Source organism: Triturus cristatus, chromosome 1_2 (assembly GCF_964204655.1).
Source record: "Triturus cristatus chromosome 1_2, aTriCri1.1, whole genome shotgun sequence".
NCBI lineage: Eukaryota > Metazoa > Chordata > Amphibia > Caudata > Salamandridae > Triturus > Triturus cristatus.
Window position 1 is genome coordinate 976,667,305 of NC_140580.1, and position 19,860 is coordinate 976,687,164.

Consider the following 19,860-nt stretch of genomic DNA (forward strand, 5'->3'; position numbering starts at 1 on the left):
CCCTAATTCATTATAATTTTTAAGAGTCACTTACCTGCTGTGGTTGCCTCCTCCTTGCCATGACCTCTCTCCTTCCTCGTCCTCCCCATCCATTTCTATTGGAACCCCTACGTTGTATGTCTTGCACGTGCGCATGCACATACTCACGCACAAGACGTACAACTTAGGGGTTTCCAATAGACAAGGACGGCAACGACGAGGAAGGAGAGCGGCCATGGCGAGCAGGAGGCAGCCACAGCAGGTAAATGCCTTTTTTGTTAATTAAAATTCATAGGTAGGGTGGAGTGGCCAGCTAACTCCGCTCCACCACGGAGTAGGAGTTTTGCCTAAACTCCACGTCCATAACGGAGCGCGGAGTAGTCCAAACTCTGTAAACTCCGCTGGCCGAGCGGAGTTACCTGCCCGGGATTAATTTCATCTGTTCTGGATCCCTGCTTATCCAGCTAGCTTTTTTATAAATACTCCCATTCTTTTGGTTGAGTCCGCCATGGTGGTACCAACCCAACCAAGGTGTGGATAGGTGCTGATGATGAAGCATGTCAAGATAGAGTGAGCGAGGCATCTACTCCAATATCTTTGGATACAAAAGAGGCACTAGGAAATTGAATCTTCCTAGATCAGGATCCGTATTCACGTACTACTGTCTGTTGAAGAGGAACACGATCCTCACAACATGTGTTCAGAAATGGTGTGAAACACCTTTCTATTTGTGAATAATTGAAAAACACTATGAACCATGTGTACCATAATGCAATGGAGAACTGACTTTTACCTGCTGGCAATAATCTTCCTCCCCTCTTGATGGCACGAATAAGCAGCCTACATATCCTCTGAATCAATTTCATGGAACCTACACTCCTGCAATGGAACCTAGGCTATTATCATGAAGCACCTACAAGCAACCACTGCTTCTGCAAGAGCATCTACCCTCCCTAGTCACCTACAAGCAGTGTCTACTCCATCTGGAACACCTAAATGTAGCCTGATCTCCTGTGCAGTGGCAAGTAAAAGCAGCCTTATCTCTGATGCATCTACAACCAGACCACGTCCCAGCAGAGGGACCTAAATGTAGATTGCACTACATCGATGACACCTAAAGGTACGTACACTAATGAAGAATGCACCAGTGCCATCACTTATGCAGGCTGTCTTATTTCCTGGAAAAGGCACAGGCAAGCAGCCTGGGCTTCCGAGGCATGTACAAGAAGTCTACTGTTGAGGCACATAAAAGCGACATGCACTACTGCAGCAGTTACAAGCAGATTGCCTTCCCGAAGCACCAAGAAATCGGCCCTGTTCCAAAACCCACTACAAACAACCTGAACGTCTAAGGGATGTTTACAGCTGCCTACACAAGTGCATTAAGAGGCTCCCTTTTATTCTTCTTCCGCACTCAAAAGTCGCCTGTGGTTCGAAAACACCTACTTGATGCTTACAAGTGCATCAACCATCGGCCTATAGTACCGAGGCACTTTCAAGCAGCCTGAAACTAACCAGCACAGATACCAGCAACCAGGCTGCACTGCTGGAGTGGCACCTAGAAGAAGCCTGCCCTCTCAAGTCACCTACTAGCTGCCTGTACTTCAGATGCACTTACAAATAACATACACCCCTGACTTTGCAACTAGAAGGGGCCAGCAGTTGTGTATGGGTATCTACAGGGAGCCTGCATTCTTGCTGAAGCACCATTGGCCAGTCAACACTACTTATTCAACTTGGGCACCTTCAAGCAGCCATCTCTTCTGCAGGGGCTTCTACATGAAACCTACACACCTTAGTCACATTCAGGCAGTGAGTGTTTCCAGACTGGCACTTTCCCTCCATCAGATCCATCTAGATGCAGACAGTACATCTACAGGGGCACACAGAAGCAGCCAGCCTTTACAATCCCCTAAAAGCAGCTTACAGCCAGCCTATGTTCCTGATGTGTGAAAACGAGCAGCTGATGGTTCTTCTGACACATCTTCACACAGCCAATACTTCTTTAGCGGCACATAACGACAGGCTGTGAACCCTCTGGCACACTTTCAAGCCGCCTCCAGTCCTGGAGGGTATCTGCATGCACTATCTGCTCCTACAGGGGTTTCTATATTCAATCTAAACTGCTGTGCATGGGTAACTGAAAGCAGCCTGAGGAATATGCAAGAAGCCAGTGCTCCAGCAGTTGGTTCTTGAAATGCATCTTCAAGGCGCCTAAAGACAGACTGCAAACCCTCTGGCACACTTTCAAGCCACCTCAACTCATCGCGAGCACCTGCAAGCACCATCTCCTAATGCAGGGGTTTTCTATAAGCCACCTGAACTCCTGTGTACAAGTAACTGAAAGATGCCTGTATTTCTGAGGCATATACAAGCAGCCATTGATCCAGCAGATGGATCTTGAAATGCATCTTCAAGTCACCTACAGACAGCCTGCAAACCCTCTGGCACACTTTGAAGCTGCCTCCAGTCCCATAGGGCACCTGTAAGCACCATCTCCTTTTGCCAGGTTTTCTGTAAGCTCCCTGACCTCCTGTGGATGGGTAACTTAAAGCAACCTGGTGCATATACAAGACACCAGCGCTCCAGCATAGATATTGCACAGCAGTTCACTCTCCTCCAATGCCAATTCCATATAGCCTACAGTACTACACTGATACCTACAAACAGCATATATCTATGAAAAACGTGTAAAAGCAGTGATTACGCAGGAGTACCTAGCAGAAGCCAGTGCTCCTGCAAAGACATGTGCATAGGGTGGCTTTGGCAGAGGTACCTGCAAACAATGTAACGTTCCAAGTCAACTAGATGAACTAGTCCACTCTCACAAGACGTCTAAAGGCAGCCTGAATTTCTGCACCACCTACAAGCAGCCTTCTTTCCAGAGGCACCCATCGATTGTTTCTACTCCCAAGCCACCTCCAATCAGCCTGCACTTCTGTAAGAGCCCTTTCCAAAGGACTATACCCCTGCATGCTACAATCCCAACATAAAACATCCTGTACTTTTGCTCAGGCATGTAAGTCGCTTGCTTTTATGATGCACCTAAACAAAGCATGTGATCCTACAGCTTGTGCTTTTGAGGGTCCCTCCAGTAGACTTAACAACATCGGGGCATCTTACATGAATCAAGCACTCCTGCAGTGGCATCTTGAAGTAACCTACTTTCTCAGGGCACCTGCAAGGTGCCTATGCTCAAAATGCACCCAAGAGCAGCATAACATGCTGATGATCCAACTGCAAAAGTGGGCACTTGTACAGGGGGACCTTCAAGCAACATAAACTCCTGCAAGGGCCCTTAAATGCAGTTGATACCCCAGAGGCACTTGACCATTCTGCAAGGACCCCTCAGCACGTCTGATTCTCCAGAGGCACCTAAAAGCAATCAGTACATCTGCATGGAACCTACATGCATTCTGCATTCTGGAGGAACATACACAATCACTGCACTTTCCAGGACTACCACTTTACCTTCTTTAGATGCACCTACATGCAGCCGGCAGATCTGCAGGGGCACGAAGAAGCAGTGCTCTCTCCAGAGGCATTTACAAGAGACTTGTGTTCACGATGCACCTATGAGTAGCGTACGCTCCATCAGATGCACCAGTGCACACTGAGCCTTTCAGCAGGGGTGCCTTGAAGCTGCTACCAAAAATCCTTGGGTCTTATTTGGCAGCCTACTCTCCGTCAGTGGCTTTTACATGCAGCGTGTGGTCACGAGGCACATTCAAATCCAGTCCTGTTCCAGTGGCACCTACAAACAGCCTCCACACTTCAGGCACCAACAAGCAGCCTCTGCTCCTGAGGGGAAGCTATAAGCAGCCTGATTTCTTCTGCAGAGGCAACTAAAAGAAGGATGTATTTCTGATGCCTCTACTATCGGCCAGTTCTCCAGCAGAGGCACCTAATAGTCACTGGGACCAATGCAAAGACTCTTTCATGGCACCTACACTCCTTCAGTGGGACCTACAAGCAGCCATCACGTCTGAAGAATGTGGAACAGCAGCTGCTTAAGCAAAGACAAATAGAAACAGCCTGTGCTCCTGGAACCATCTGCTTGATAAGCCATGGGGTTCACTTGCATGCTTTGAAATGGGATCTTACCTGGATATAACGCAAGTGATGTTTCAAGCACCAACTACATCTACAGGCTTCTTTCTGCTGAGAATGGTCATAAATCAAGTGACACGTGTTCAAAATTAAGAGCACCTGCTGCAGTGAAGCTGACAGCAAAGACATTTCTAGGAGTAATTCAAAACCATTATACATTACATGATCCAAAATGGGTCAATTGGTGCTGACTGCCTGCCATTGTGCTCCCTACACCCTTGATTATTTGGCTCATCATGGAATCATTTGGTTGATGTGCTGTGGGATGCACCTGCATGCTTTGTAGTGGGACTTTCAACGTGCAGAACATGCGGCAATTCAAGCACCCACAAACTTTCCTGTTCTTTTCTGCTGCAGATGGGACAGAACCAGGAAACAAGTGTCCAGAAATGCAAGCCGTGGCTGTGCCCACACGGTAGGGAAGCCCTTTTCTACTTGAACTGCATCTACTATAAGACAATAAGAGAACTAATGCTAATTTGCTGGAAGTGTGCGCCTCCCCCTTGATTGTCCACACGTCTTTGGTTCTCAGCTATAGGATGTAGGTTCATGCTTTGGAGTGGTGCTTCACCTGAAAGACCGGTGCATCTCAAGAACTCCTAAATCTAGATTGTACTTTCTGCTGCAGATGGGCAAGTACCAAGAAACACATGCGCAGAAATGCAATCACTGGCTGCACTCACACTGGTGGCAAACACCTTCCTAGTTATGAGTAAGTTAAACATACTATGAACTTCATCTACCATAATGCAAAGGGAGAACTGCTGTTAGTGTGTCCCTCCTATCTAGATGGACCCTATAAGCAGCCTGCACATCTGCTGGAGCACTTTGAGAGTCTGACACACCTACGTTTCTAAGGCACCTACAAGCAACCTCTGATTCTGTAAGAGCAACTACCAGCAGCCTGCAGTTCTCAGTCTCTCACAAGCAGTTTGTGCTCCAGCCTGGGAACCTATGAGCAGCCTCGTCTGAGCAGAGGCAACTAAAAGCACCCTTCATTTCTGATGAATCTACAGAGAGTTCATGCCCCATCAGAGGTAATCAAAAGTAACTTGCACCCCTGCAAGGGCTCTTTAAAGGCTGCGCGAGCGCCAGTGGTTATACGGAACACCAATGAACAGCCAATGCTCCTGCAAGGAGATCAACAAGCAGTCTGTTCTCCCGTAGAAGTGCCTGCAACTAGCCTGAGGCATCGACAAGAAGTCCAGTCTCCCGAATTACTTACAATCAATATGTACGTTTACAGCATCTGCGATCAGCCTGCTTTCCCGGGGCGCCTACAAATAGTCTTTCTCCCAAGACACCCTAAAAGCGCCCTGAGCCCACTCAAGTGCAGTAAGAAGCCCCCTGTACTGCTGCAGGCACACTCACAAGGGTTGCTTGTGGTTCAGAAGAGCCAAAATGAAACCTGTGCTCCTCCAAGTGCCCTCACAATCAGCCTGTGGTGCTGAGGCGCCTTCTAGCACCCTGAACACCAGCAGCTGCATCCACGTGCAGCCTGCACTGTGACGAAGAAGGGGCTGCATTCTCAAGGCCCCTGCAAGCAGCCCATGCACCGGATGCATCTTGCAGCAGGAGGCAGTCCTGATGTTTCAAATGTAAGAAGCCAGCAGTTCCACAGGGGCATCTGCAAGCACCCTGAGCTCCTGCTGAGGCACTGCTGGTAAACATGCACTCCTGCAGGGGCTCCTTCAAGCAGGCTCTTGTCATGAAGCGCCTACAAGCAAAGCGTCACTTCTGCAGGAGCGCCTACATACAGCACAAGCTAGAGGCACATTGAAGAAGCATGTGTTCCCAAACTGGCACTTTGCCTGCAGCAGATCCATGAACATGAAGCAGACTTACAGGAGCACATAGAAGCTGTTACCTCTGCAGAAGCCTGTATTCCTATTGTGCATACTAGAGCAGCCAGTGCTTCTTCAGATGCAACAAAATGCAGCTCTCACTGTTGCTGGGGCAGCTATCAGCAGCCTGCAGATCCTCTGGCACACTTACAAGCTGCTGCTTTCATCCTTGCAGGACACCTACAAGCAGCCTGTGCTCCACAGGCACCTCCAAGGACAATCTGATGCTGTAGGGGTTACTATTTACTATAAACAACCTGAACTCCTCTGCAGGGCAACTGAATGCAGCCTACATCTATGAGTCCTATACAACCAGCCTGTGACCAGCAAAGGTACCTGAAAGTAGCCACCACTACTGCACGGGTGCTTTCACGCAGCCTACACTCCGTGTCACCTACAAGCAGCGGATGCTTCTGAGTAATGTACAAGGTATGCAATAGCTCTTAGAAAAAGCCCTGTCCTCCTCAAGGACATGGACAGCAAGTGTCTTCTCTGGCAGAGGTTCTTGCAGATAACCTGGGCTCTGAAGCACCTAGAAGCAGCCTACTCTCCTGAAACCTCTAAAGCATGGACTTGTGCAGCACCTGCTGGCAGCCTTCCTTTCAGAGGAGCCTACAAATAGCCTGTACTCCCAAGGCACCGACAAGCCACCTGATCTTCGGTAGTGGACATTGCAAACAGCCTACACCCCTGTAATCCTCAAGTGTAACAGCAAGCACCCCTGCACTTCTGCACAGGTACATGCAAATCATCTGTGATCAGCTGCACCTATATGAACCTGTGGTCCTGCCAGAGCACCCTTGATCAGCTCGCGCTAATGAGACACCAAGTGACCTGAACACCATGATAGACGTGCTGCATGTTCTCCTGTAGTGGGACTGAGACACAGCCTACATTTTCAGCACATGTGCACCCAGAATTTCCATGTAATGTACCCACAAGGAGCATGAATTCCAGGCCGTGAAACTACATGCTGCAGCGACGTCTGCAGGGGCACCTACAAGCAGCCTGCAGTCCTGCTGAACTATTGGGCACCCTACAATTTCGCAAGTGTCCTACAAGCAGCCAATGCTCCTGAGACATGTACAGACAAGCAGCACTTTTTCAAAGGTTCCTACAAGAAGCCAGCGCTCCAGCAAAGAAACCTTCAAGTAGTCTGTTCTCTTTAAAGGGCATGTGCTGAGAGGGTAAATTTCTGCAGGTGCCCCAAAAAGCAGCCTATGCTGCGACAGGACCACCTATAGGCAGCCAGATCTCCAGCAGGTGCATCTAAGTGCAGAATTGACTTCAGTGACACCTACAAGCAGTGTATGTTCCAGCAGAGGTCCTTACAAGTAGCATGAATCGCTGCTGGGGAATTTTCAGGCAGTCTCCATTTCTGCAGGGACCCTACAAGCAGCCGATGCTCCAGAGGCACCTACAAGGAATCAGCACTTCTATGTGACAACCAACCCGTCTCCTGATTTCTATAGAAATCTTCAAGTATTGTTTTTCCAACACTGGCTCTTTCCCTCCAGTGAAAGCAGATATATGCAGCCAGCAGGCGCACGTGGAAGCAGTCTGCTCTTCAGAAGCAAGTACTAGCAGCCAGTGTCACTGATGCACCTATGAGCACCTACTTTCCACCAGATACAATGACACAGGCATTAAGCAGCTACCTGCAAATCTGATTGGACACTTTTTGCCATGGCTACTACAAGAACCCCATGCTCATGAGGCACAGGCAACAAACCTGTGTTTCACAAAGGCAACTACAAACGTCCTGCACCCCCCAAGAATCTACAAGCAGCCTGCAGTCATGCAGGGGAGCCACAAATGACCCTGGATTCCTGTACAGTGGCAACAGAAAGCAGACAGTATTTCTGAGGGATCTACAAGCAGCCTGTGCTCAAGCAGAGGTACCTAATAATGGCTGACATTCCTGCAAGGACACTTTCATGCAACCTGCACTAATAAAGCGGCGCCGACAAGCAGCCTTCACTTCTGAAATTTCTACAAGATCCTGTGATAAGGCAACAGCACCTACTAACAGCCTCTGTCCAGGTGTCATTTGGTTCATGGGGAATGGGGTGCACTGGCGTGTACTTGCCCTGATCTACCATAAACAGCATATCAAGCACCCCCAATCCTACCTGCTGCTTCAGCTGAATACAGACAAGAACCCAGAAGCACATGTCCAGTAATGCAAGCACTGACTGCGCCCACTGCTGTCAGTGTGCTCCTCCCCCTCGATTGTTAGGCTCCTCCTCCCTGAGTCATGGGGATGATGAGCCATGGTATGTACCTAAATGACTTGGAGGACTATTTTACATGATTTAGCACAGGATACATTTTAAACACCCCGAAATCTAACTGCTGGGGTCTGTTGAAGTTAAGCAAGAATGGAGAAACACATGTCCAGAGATGCAAGCACCGGCTGCTCCACACTGTGTCAAACACTGCTCCACTTCTAGGAAATTCAAAAACATTATGAACTGCAAGTACCATAATGCAATAGGGGACTTGATGCTGACTTGCTTTCACTTCCCTCTTTTCATATTTAAGCTCCAGTGGAATCCTTTAATTGATCAGCAATGAGATGGGGTGCACTTGCTTGCTTTGCAGTGGTACTTTACTAATATACTAAAAGCAGCATTTCAGTCACCCCCAGATTGACCTGCAACTGTCCGCTGAAGAGGAACACGATCTTCAAAACACGTGCTCGGAAATGGTGTGAAACACTTTTTCTATTTGTGAATAGTTAAAAAACACAATGAACCACGTCTACCATAATGCAATGGGAGAACTGATGCTGACCTGCTGGTAGTAAGCTTCCTCCCCTCTTGATGGCACGTATAGGCAGCCTACATAGCCTCTGAATCAATTTCAAGGAGCCTACACTCCTGCAATAGAATCTAGGAGTAGACTAGTACCCTGAGGCACCTACAAGCAATCACTGCTTCTGCAAGAGCACCTACCACCATCACTCACCTACAAGCACCATCTGCTCCAGCCGAAACGCCTATATGAATGAATTAATACTTTTTTATATAGCGCATGGCTACCCTAAAGCATCCCAGCGCTGTAAGACCTGAGGATATTAGAGGACATTGTTAAACAAAAATGTCTTTAGTTGCTTCCTGAAAGCGATATGATTTAATTCATGCCTGATATTATCTGGGAGTTTGTTCCAACCTTTCGCCGCCTGGACAGAGAGGAGCCGGACGCCCATCCGGACCAACTTCACCCTGGGAACTACCAGCAGATTTCGTTGATTGGATCTAAGCGATCTGACTGATTGATGGCGATGAAAAAGAGGATCCAAAATGGAGGGACCCATATTGTGAATGGATTTGTGTGCCAGACACATGGCCTTAAACACAATCCTATCCTGAATAGGAAGCCAATGGAGCGCTCGAATTGAGGCCTTTGCTGAGCATCGTTTGGGAACTTTCATGAGCAGGCGAGCTGCGCAATTCTGAACAGCTTGCAAAGTTTTAATAGTAGCTGCTGATGTCCCCAAATAGATGGCATTAGCATAGTCCAATTGTGAGAGAATCAACGACTGGACCAATATACGTCTGGCTTCAAAGGGAAGAAGGTCTAGAACTTTTTTTAGTGATCTCATCAAGCCGTAACAGGTTGCAGCCACCTTATTAGCCTGATGCTGGAAATTGAGGGCGGAATCCATCCAGACACCCAAGCTTTTTATTTTGGTCTTAGGTTTCGGTGGAGGTCCCAGACAGTTTGGCCACCAAGGGTCCAAGTTGATTCTGATCTCCTGCGCAGAGGCTACTGAAAACAGCATCTGCAACCAGCCATGACCCAGCAGAGGGACCTAACTGCAGATTGCACTTATGCATGTCCAGGCAACCTAAACTCCATCGGTGAGACCAAAAGGTACTGGCGCTGCGCTAAAGAAGAATGCACCAGTGCCATCGGTGACGCAGATCACCTACACACCGCATATGGGTATGACAAGGACCGCTGCAGGCTCTCTTATTTCCTCAATAGGTACATGCAAGCAGCCTGAGCTCCGAGGCATGTACGAGGCAGCAGTCTACTGTTGAAGCAGCTAAAAGCGGCATGCCCTACTGCAGCCCTTCTTAAGGCACCAAGAAATAGCCCCTATTCTCAAACCCACTACAAACAGCCTGGACCTCTAAAGGGATGTTCTCAGCAGCCAACACAAGAGCAACTAGACGCTCCTTTCATTCTGCATCCGCACTCACAAGTCGCCTGTTTGGAAACACCTGCTTGAAACCTGTATGCCCACGAGTGCTTCAACCATCAGCCTATGTTACCGAGGCACTTTGAAGCAGCCTGAAACTAACCAGCACAGATACCAGCAGCCAGGCTGCACTCCTTCAGTGGCGCCTAGAAGCAGCCTGCACTCTCAAGTCACCTGCTAGCTGCCTGTACTTCAGATGCACTTACAACTCACATGCACCCCTGACTATGCAACTACAAGGAGCCAGCAGTTCTGAATGGGTATCCACAGGAAGCCTGCATTCTTACTGAAGCACCATTGGGCAGTCTACACTACACAGCTCCTACCTATCCTTCTTGGGCACCTACAAGCAGCCGGCACTTCTGCAGGGGCTTCTACATGCAGCCTGCACACTGGAGGCACACTCAGACAGTGAATGTTCCTGGACTGGCACTTTCTCTCCAGTAGATCCACTTACATGCCGACAGTATGTCTATAGGGCATACAGAAGCAGCCAGCCCTCAGATGCATCTATAAGCAGTCTATAGGAAGCCTGTGTTCCTGATGTGTGAAAACGAACAGCTGATGGTTCTTCAAACTCATCTTCATGCAGCCAATGCTTCTTCAGGGGCACCTAAAAACAGCCTGTGAACCCTCTGGGACACTATCAAGTCACCCTCGAGGGCACCTGCAAGTGCCATCTCCTAATGCAGGGATTTTCTATAAGCCACATGAACTCCTGTGCACAAGTAACTGAAAGATGCCTGCATTTCTGAGGCATATACAAGCAGCCATTGATCCAGCAGATGGTTCTTGAAATGCATCTTCAAGTCACCTAAAGACAGACTACTAACCCTCTGGCACACTTTTAAGCCACCTCAACTCATCGAGAGCACCTGCAAGCACCATCTCCTAATGCAGGGGTTTTCTATAAGCCACCTGAACTCCTGTGCACAAGTAACTGAAAGATGCCTGCATTTCTGAGGCATATACAAGCAGCCAGTGATCCTTGATGGTTCTTGAAATTTATCTTCAAGTCACCTACAGACAGCCTGCAAACCCTCTGGCACACATTCAATCTGTGTCCAGTCCCAGAGGACACCTGCAAGCACCATCCACTCAAGTCCGGTTTTCTGTAAGCCCCTGAACTCCTGTGGATGGGTAACTTAAAGCAGCCTGAGGCATATACAAGACGGCAGTGCTCCAGCATAGATACTGCATAGAAGTTTGCACTCTTTCAATGACTATTCCACGTAGCCTACAGCTCTACACCGACACCTACAACCAGGATATATGTATGAAAAATGTGTAAAAACACTGCTTATACAAGAGCACCTAGCAGACGCCTTTGCTCCTGCCGGGACATGTGCAAAGAGTGTCTTTGGCAGAGGTTCCTGCAAGCAGCCGGAGCTTCCAAGTCTCCCAGATGAAATAATCCACTCTCCCAAGCCAACTAACGCCAGCCTGAAGTTCTGCACCACCTACAAGCAGCCTTCTTTCCAGAGGCACCCCTCAATAGTTTCTACTCCAGGTGACATATAGACAGCCTGCTCTTCTGCAGGAGCTCTTTCCAAAGGACTATACCCCTGCATGCTACAATCGCAACATGAAGCATCCTGTACTTTTGCACAGGCACCTAAGACACTTGCTTTTATGATGCCCCTAAATAAAGCCCTTGGTCCTACAGGTGCACCTACAAAGAGTTTGCGCTATTGAGGGTCCTTCCAGTAGCCTTATCATCTGGTCATCTTCATGCATCAAGCACTCCTGCTTTGGCACCTTGAGCTAACCTACTTTCTCAGGGCACCTGCAAGGTGCCTATGCTCCAAATGCACCCAAGAGCAGCATAACTTGCTGATGATCCAACTGCAAAAGTGGGCACTTGTATGGGGTACCTACAAGCACCATCCACTCCTGCAAGAGCCCTTAAAAGCAGTTGATACTCCAGAGGCACCTGACCATTCTGCAAGGACCCGCAAAAAAGTCCGATATTCCTGAGGCACCGCAAAAACCATCAGTACGTCTGCATGGAACCTACATGCATTCTGCAGAACAGAGGAACATACAATCACTGCGCTTTCCAGGAGTACCTCTTTACCTTCTTTAGATCCACCTACATGCAGCCGGCAGACCAGCAGGGGCGAGTAGAAGCAGTGCTCTCTCCAGAGGCATTTACAAGAACTGTGTTCACGATGCACCTATCAGCAGCCTACGCTCCATCAGATGCAATGACACACACTTAATCTTTCTGCAGGGGCACTTTAAAGCTGCTACTAAAAATCCTCTGATTCTGTAAGAGCAACCATCATCAGCCTGCAGTCCTCAGTCTCCCAGAAGCAGCTTGTGCTCCATTGTGGAAAACTATGAGAAATCTCATCTCCTGCGCAGAGACAATTAAAACCACCTTTCATTTCTGATGCATCTATGAGGAGTTCATGCCCCACTAGAGGTAACCAAAATGAATGTGCACCCCTGCAAGGTCTCTTATGAAGACTACACGGAGAGCAGCAAGCAGTCTGTTCTCCTGTAGAAGTACCTGAAAGTAGCTGGCGCTTCTGAGACATCTACAAGAAGTCTGCAACCAGCCTGCTTACCCAGGGCGCCTACAAATAGTCTTACTCCCAAAGCACCCCACAAGCACCCTGAGCCTCGGAGGGGTTCTTTCAGGCATCCTACTCGAGTGTAGTAAGAAGCCCCCTGTACTAGTGCACGTGCACTCACAAGAGTTGCTCGTGGTTCAGAAGCGCCAACATGAAACTATTGACCAGCAATCACTCATGCAGGGGCTCCTTCAAGCAGGCTTTGGTCATGAAGCACCTACAAGCAAAGCGTCACTTCTGCAGGAGCGCCTACATGTCGCACAATCCAGAGGCACATACAAGCAGCGTGTGTTCCAGAACTGGCCATTACCCTGCTACAGATCCATGTACATGAAGCACACTTACAGGAGCCTATAGAAGCAGTCTACTCTCCTGCAACCTCTAAAGCATGGACTTGTGCAGCACCTGCTGACAGCCTTCCTTCCAGAGGAACCTACAAATAGCCTGTACTCCCAAGGCACCAACAGTCAGCCTGCTCTTTGGTAGTGGGCTTTACGAACAGCCTACACCCCTGTAATCTGCGAGTGTAACTGCAAGCACCCTATACTTCTGCACAGGTACATGCAAATCATCTGTGATCAGGTGCACCTATATGAACCTGTGGTCCTGCCAGGGCACCCTTAATCAGCTTGTGCTAATGAGACACCTTCAAGTGACCTGAACACCATCAGATTCGTGAAGCATGTACTGTAGTGAGACTGTGATGCAGGCTACATTCTCAGCACATGTGCACGCAAGCTTTCCATGTAATGTACTTACAAGGAGCGTGAACTCACAGCCATGCAACTACATGCAGCAGCGACGTCTGCAGGGGCAGCTAAAAGCAACCTGCAATCCTGCTGAGACTCTTGGGTAGCCTACAATCTTGTAGGTATCTTACTAGCAGCCAATGCTTCTGAGACGTGTACAAACAAGCAGCACATTTTCAGAGTTTCCTGCAAGAAGCCAGCGCTCCAGCACAGATATATTAAAGCTGTCTGTTCTCCTGAAAGGGCATGTGTTAAGAGGCTACATTGCTGCAGGTGCACCAACAATGAGCCTGTGCTGTTACAGGACCCCCTAGAGCCAGCCAGATCTCCAGCAGGTGAACCAACAACCAGCCTGTGCTGTTACAAGACCACCTAGAATCAGCCAGATCTCCAGCAGGTGCACCAACAAGCAGTCAGTGCTGTGACAGGACCACCTAGAGTCAGCCAGATCTCCAGCAGGTGAACAAACAAGCAGCCTGTGCTGTTACTGGACCACCTAGAGTCAGCCAGATCTCCAGCAGGTGAAAAAACAAGCAGCCTGTGCTGTTACAGGACCCCCTAGAGCCAGCCAGATCTCCAGCAGGTGAACCAACAACCAGCCTGTGCTGTTACAAGACCACCTAGAATCAGCCAGATCTCCAGCAGGTGCACCAACAAGCAGTCAGTGCTGTGACAGGACCACCTAGAGTCAGCCAGATCTCCAGCAGGTGCACCAACAAGCAGCCTGTGCTGTTACTGGACCACCTAGAATCAGCCAGATCTCCAGGAGGTGCACCAACACGAAGCCTGCGCTGTTACACTGTTACAGGACCACCTAGAATCAACCAGATCTCCAGCAGGTGAACCAACAAGCAGCCTTGGCTCGAGTGACACCTACAAGCAGTGTGTGTTCCAGTAGAGGCCCTTACAAGTAGCATCAATTCCTGCTGTGGAACTTTCAGGCAGTCTGCATTTCTGCAGGGACCCTACAAGCAGCTGATGCTCCAGAGGCACCTACAAACAATCAGCGCTTCTGTGTGACAGCCTGCCTGTCTCCTGATTTCTATAGAAATCTTCAAGTATCGTTTTTCCAACACTGGCTCTTTCCCTCCAGTGAAAGCAGATATATGCAGCAGCAGGTGCACGTGGAAGCAGTCTGATCTCCAGGAGCAAGTAGGAGCAGCCAGTGTTCCTGATGCACCTATGAGCACCTACTCTCCACCAGATGCAATGACACAGGCATTAAGCAGCTACGTGCAAATCTGATTGCACACTTTTTGGCAGCACAATCTCCTGCCGTGGCTACTACAAGCACCCTGTGGTCCATAGGTACAAACAGCCTGCACTCCTCAGGCATCTACAATCAGCCTGCATCCAAGCAGGGGAGCCAATAAGCATCATGACTTCCTGTCCAGAGGCAGCAAAAAGTAGACAGTTTTTCTACAAGTCCACGCCACCGAAGCTTTGGAAGCACCCACAGGCAATCACTTCTGCATGGCAACCTACATGAATCCTTCACTCTATTAGAATCTACAAGCAGTATGTATTCCAACACTGGTCCTCTCCCTCCTGCAGATCCATATACATGCGGCTACTAGACATGCAGGGACACGTGGAACCTCCTGCTGTCCAGGGGAATGTACAAGAAGCCTCTGTCCATGATGCATCTATCAGCAGGTTTCGCTCCATGAGATGCAGTGGCATATAGGCAGTGCTTCTGCAGGGGAACTTTAAGCAGCAGCGTGCACACATGTTGGGGTGTGTTTTGGCAATTTACTCTTCTGCCCCGGCTCCTAAAAGCACCCTGTGCTCTTGGGCCACATGCAACAAAACAGTTATTTATAGAGGCAAATGCAAACAGCCTGCATATACTCAGGTGTCTACAAGCAGCCTGTGATCCAAGCATCCTCGCGTTCTGTGCAGTACTTGACCTGATCTACCATGAGCAGCACATCAAGCATCCCAATCCTACCTGCTCCTTTCTGCTGAAAACAGACAAGATCCTAGAAGCATATGAACAGAAATGCAAACATTGGCAGCACCCACACTGGAGGAAGAATGTTTATACTTGTGAGTAATTTAAAAGCACAATGATCTGGGTGTACCATAATACTATGGAAGGACTGTTGTTGAGTTGCTGTCACTGCCCTTACCCTCGATTGTTAGGCTCCTCCTTCCTGAGTCATGTTCATGATGAGCCATGATATTTCTCTTCCCACAGAAGAATAACTGAACTGATCTGAAGAAAGAAAAATGTGGATCCTGTTCTAGGAAGATTCCATTTCCTTGTGCCTCTTCGGTATCCAAAGGTGTTGAAGCCTCACTCACCGTATCATGACATGCTTCATCATTGGTGCCTATCCACACCCTGGTTGGGTGATACCACTAGGGCATGCTCAACCAAAAGTAAGGGAGTTCTTAGATACAATCTAGCTGGATAAGCAGTGATCCAGAAGTGAAGAAAGGAATATTTACAAGTATACCCAAAGAATGTATTTGTTGGGTACCTGGGGTATAGATAAAAAGTTATTCCAGGGTCTATATTGAATTTTGTTTGTTCAATTAGCCCTGGTATGTAAGTGCCAACATGTTTCAGCCGCAGCGAGAGCCTAATCCGGTCTGGGGTCTTCGTCAGGGCTATCTAAAGTATACCTGTCTTCTTTGCATGCATACCATGCACATACTTGAGACCTAAGGCTCTCACCCGTTTCGGTCTTCTGTCCTTGGGTGGCACCTAAAAGACAAAAAGTGCGGCAGCGAAGTTCAATGGATCCAAAAAGTAGTATATGTCATATTTCTGTACAATCTATTGTCCCAGTCTGACTACTTTGGGGATATATGCAGTGAACCTCTTGTGCATATTTTTATCGGGAAAAGAATGATGCCGCTCCTGATTCGGGAAACAATGAGTTAAAGTCTGTGCAAAATAATTATGAGGTGCTAAGTGGTGATGTCGTCTCATAACAGTAAGCTTCTATTGCTGGTTCATAGGTGAGTGGTCAAGAAGGATTTTTAAAAAAAACTATTTAATATTTAACAACAACGCAGCTTCTCCTGCCAAATACATGCTTAGTGATTAAGTGTAGTCACACACTTTTTAGGGGGGGAGAAAAAGTCGATAGACACACAGATCAACTGGACACTATCCTCTTTTTAAAAAACAGGGTGATAGTAGTTCTAAAATGTTAGTTTGCCTGTAGGGAACGAGTTTACCGTATGTAATTTTGCTCCCCATAGCCACAGCAATGTTGGGGATTATGCTGCCCAAGCTCCCGTTTCTTGCCCTCTGTGTTTTAATTCACTGCGAATGCGTCGCAACGAGCCTTACTTACCACCCAGTATATGGGAGTGCTTTGAAACCTTTATATAGACAACTATCTGAACCACGACAGATAGGTGTGCCACCCATTATGAATAAGTACATTGCACTCCCATATCCAGGGAAAGAAAAGGAAGATTGGGCAGCCTAATCCCCAAAACCACTGTGCCTAGGGGAGCAATATTACATATAGTGAACTTGTTCCCAACTTGCAAACCAAAATTTTCGAAGTACTATTCCCATGTTTTTTAAAAGAGAACAGTGTCCATTTAATCTTTGAGTCCTACGACTTTTGCTCCCCCCTTAAAAGTGTGTGACTATAGGACGCCATCACGTCCCAAACACGCATGACCCATGAGAGACCCAGAATAAGGGTGAGCAGAGTGTGTGCATGATTAGTCTATTCTACACTTAATCACTAAGCATGTATTTGGCAGGAGAAACTGTGTTATGAAATAATCGTTTTTTCAAAATCCTTTCTGACCACACACCTATAGAGCCAGCAATAGAAGCTTACTGTTATGGGACGACATCACCACTTAGCACGCCATAATTATTTTCCACAGACTTTAACTTACGGAGTATTTCCCGAATCAGGAGCGGCATCATTCTTGTTCCGATACAAGTATGTACAGGTGGATCACTATATGTCCCCACAGTAGTCAGACTGGAACAATAGATTGGACAAAAGTATAATATATGACACTTTTTGGATCCAATTAACTTCGCTGACTTATGTTTTGTCTCTTTGGTACCCACCAAGGAGAGAAGACCGAAACAGGTGAGAGCCTTAGACCTCACGTATGTGCATGATATGCATTCAAAGAAGGCAGGGATACTTTAGATAGCCCAGACAATGGCCCCAGACCCGATTGGTCTCTTGAAACATTTTGGAACTTACATACTAGGGTCAATTGAACAAACTAAATTCAATATTGACCCTGAAAAACCTTTGTATCTATACCCCAGGTACCCTACAAATAAATACATTCTTTTGGTATACCTGTAGGCATTTTTAATAAACCTGGGCAGAACTGGCGTAGTGCCTCTACGCGGTGTTCCACGGAGTTGGAAAAAAACTCAATAGATCTCCGCTCCGCTCCCTCCCCCCTCCCTAATTCATTATAATTTTTTTTAAGAGTCACTTACCTGCTGTGGCTGCCTCCTCCTTGCCATGGCCGCTCTCCGTCCTCCCCGACCGTTTCTATTGGAAACCCTTACGTTGTATGTCTTGCACGTGCGCATGCACATGCTCACGCACAAGACGTACAACGTAGGGGTTTCCAATAGACAAGGTCCACAAGGACGAGGAAGGAGAGCGGCCATGGCAAGGAGGAGGCAGCCACAGCAGGCAAATGCCTTTTTTCTTAATTAAATTTCATAGGTAGGGTGGAGCGGTCAGCTAACTCCGCTCCACCACGGAATAGGAGTTTTGCCTAAACTCCACGTTCGCAACGGAGCACGGAGTAGTCCAAACTCTGTAAACTCCGCTGGGCGAGCGGAGTTACCTGCCCGGGATTAATCTTTGACTCATTTCATCTGTTCTGGATCCCTGCTTATCCAGCTAGCTTTTTTATAAAAACTCCCATTCTTTTGGTTGAGTCCGCCATGGTGGTACCACCCAACCAGGATGTGGATAGGTGCTGATGATGAAGCATGTCAATATAGAGTGAGTGAGGCATCTACTCCAATATCTTTGGATACCCAAGAGGCACTAGAAAATTAAATCTTCCTAGATCAGGATCCGTATTCACGTACTACTGTCTGTTGAAGAGGAACACGATCCTGGCAACATGTGTTCAGAAATGGTGTGAAACACCTTTCTATTTGTGAATAATTGAAAAACACTATGAACCATGTGTACCATAATGCAATGGAGAACTGACTTTTACCTGCTGGCAATAACCTTCCTCCCCTCTTGATGGCACGAATAAGCAGCCTACATATCCTCAATCAATTTCATGGAACCTACACTCCTGCAATGGAACCGAGGCTATTATCATGAAGCACCTACAAGCAACCACTGCTTCTGCAAGAGCATCTACCCTCCCTAGTCACCTACAAGCAGCATCTACTCCAGCCTGAACACCTATATGTAGCCTGATCTCCCGTGCAGTGAAAACTAAAAGCAGACTTATCTCTGATGCATCTACAACCAGACCACGTCCCAGCAGAGGGACCTAAATGTAGATTGCACTACATCGATGACACCTAAAGGTACGTACACTAATGAAGAATGCACCAGTGCCATCACTTATGCAGGCTGTCTTATTTCCTGGAAAGGCACAGGCAAGCAGCCTGAGCTTCCGAGGCATGTACAAGAAGTCTACTGTTGAGGCACATAAAAGCGACATGCATTACTGCAGCAGTTACAAGCAGATTGCCTTCCCAATGCACCAAGAAATCGGCCCTGTTCCAAAACCCACTACAAACAACCTGAACGTCTAAGGGATGTTTAGAGCAGCCTACACAAGTGCATTGAGAGACTCCCTTTTATTCTGCTTCCACACTCAAAAGTCGCCTGTGGTTCGAAAACACCTACTTGATGCTTACAAGTGCATCAACCATCGGCCTATAGTACCGAGGCACTTTCAAGCAGCCTGAAACTAACCAGCACAGATACCAGCAACCAGGCTGCACTGCTGCAGTGGCAGCTAGAAGAAGCTTGCCCTCTGAAGTCGCCTACCAGCTGCCTGTACTTCAGATGCACTTACAAATAACATACACCCCTGACTTTGCAACTAGAAGGGGCCAGCAGTTCTGTATGGGTATCTATAGGGAGCCTGCATTTTGCTGAAGCACCATTGGCCAGTCAACACTACTTATTCAACTTGGGCACCTTCAAGCAGCCAGCTCTTCTGCAGGGGCTTCTACATGAAGCCTGCACACCTTAGGCACATTCAGGCAGTGAGTGTTTCCAGACTGGCACTTTCCCTCCATCAGATCCATCTAGATGCAGACAGTACATCTACAGGGGCACACAGAAGCAGCCAGCCTTCATAAGCCCCTAAAAGCAGCTTACAGCCAGCCTGTGTTCCTGATGTGTGAAAACGAGCAGCTGATGGTTCTTCTGACACATCTTCACACAGCC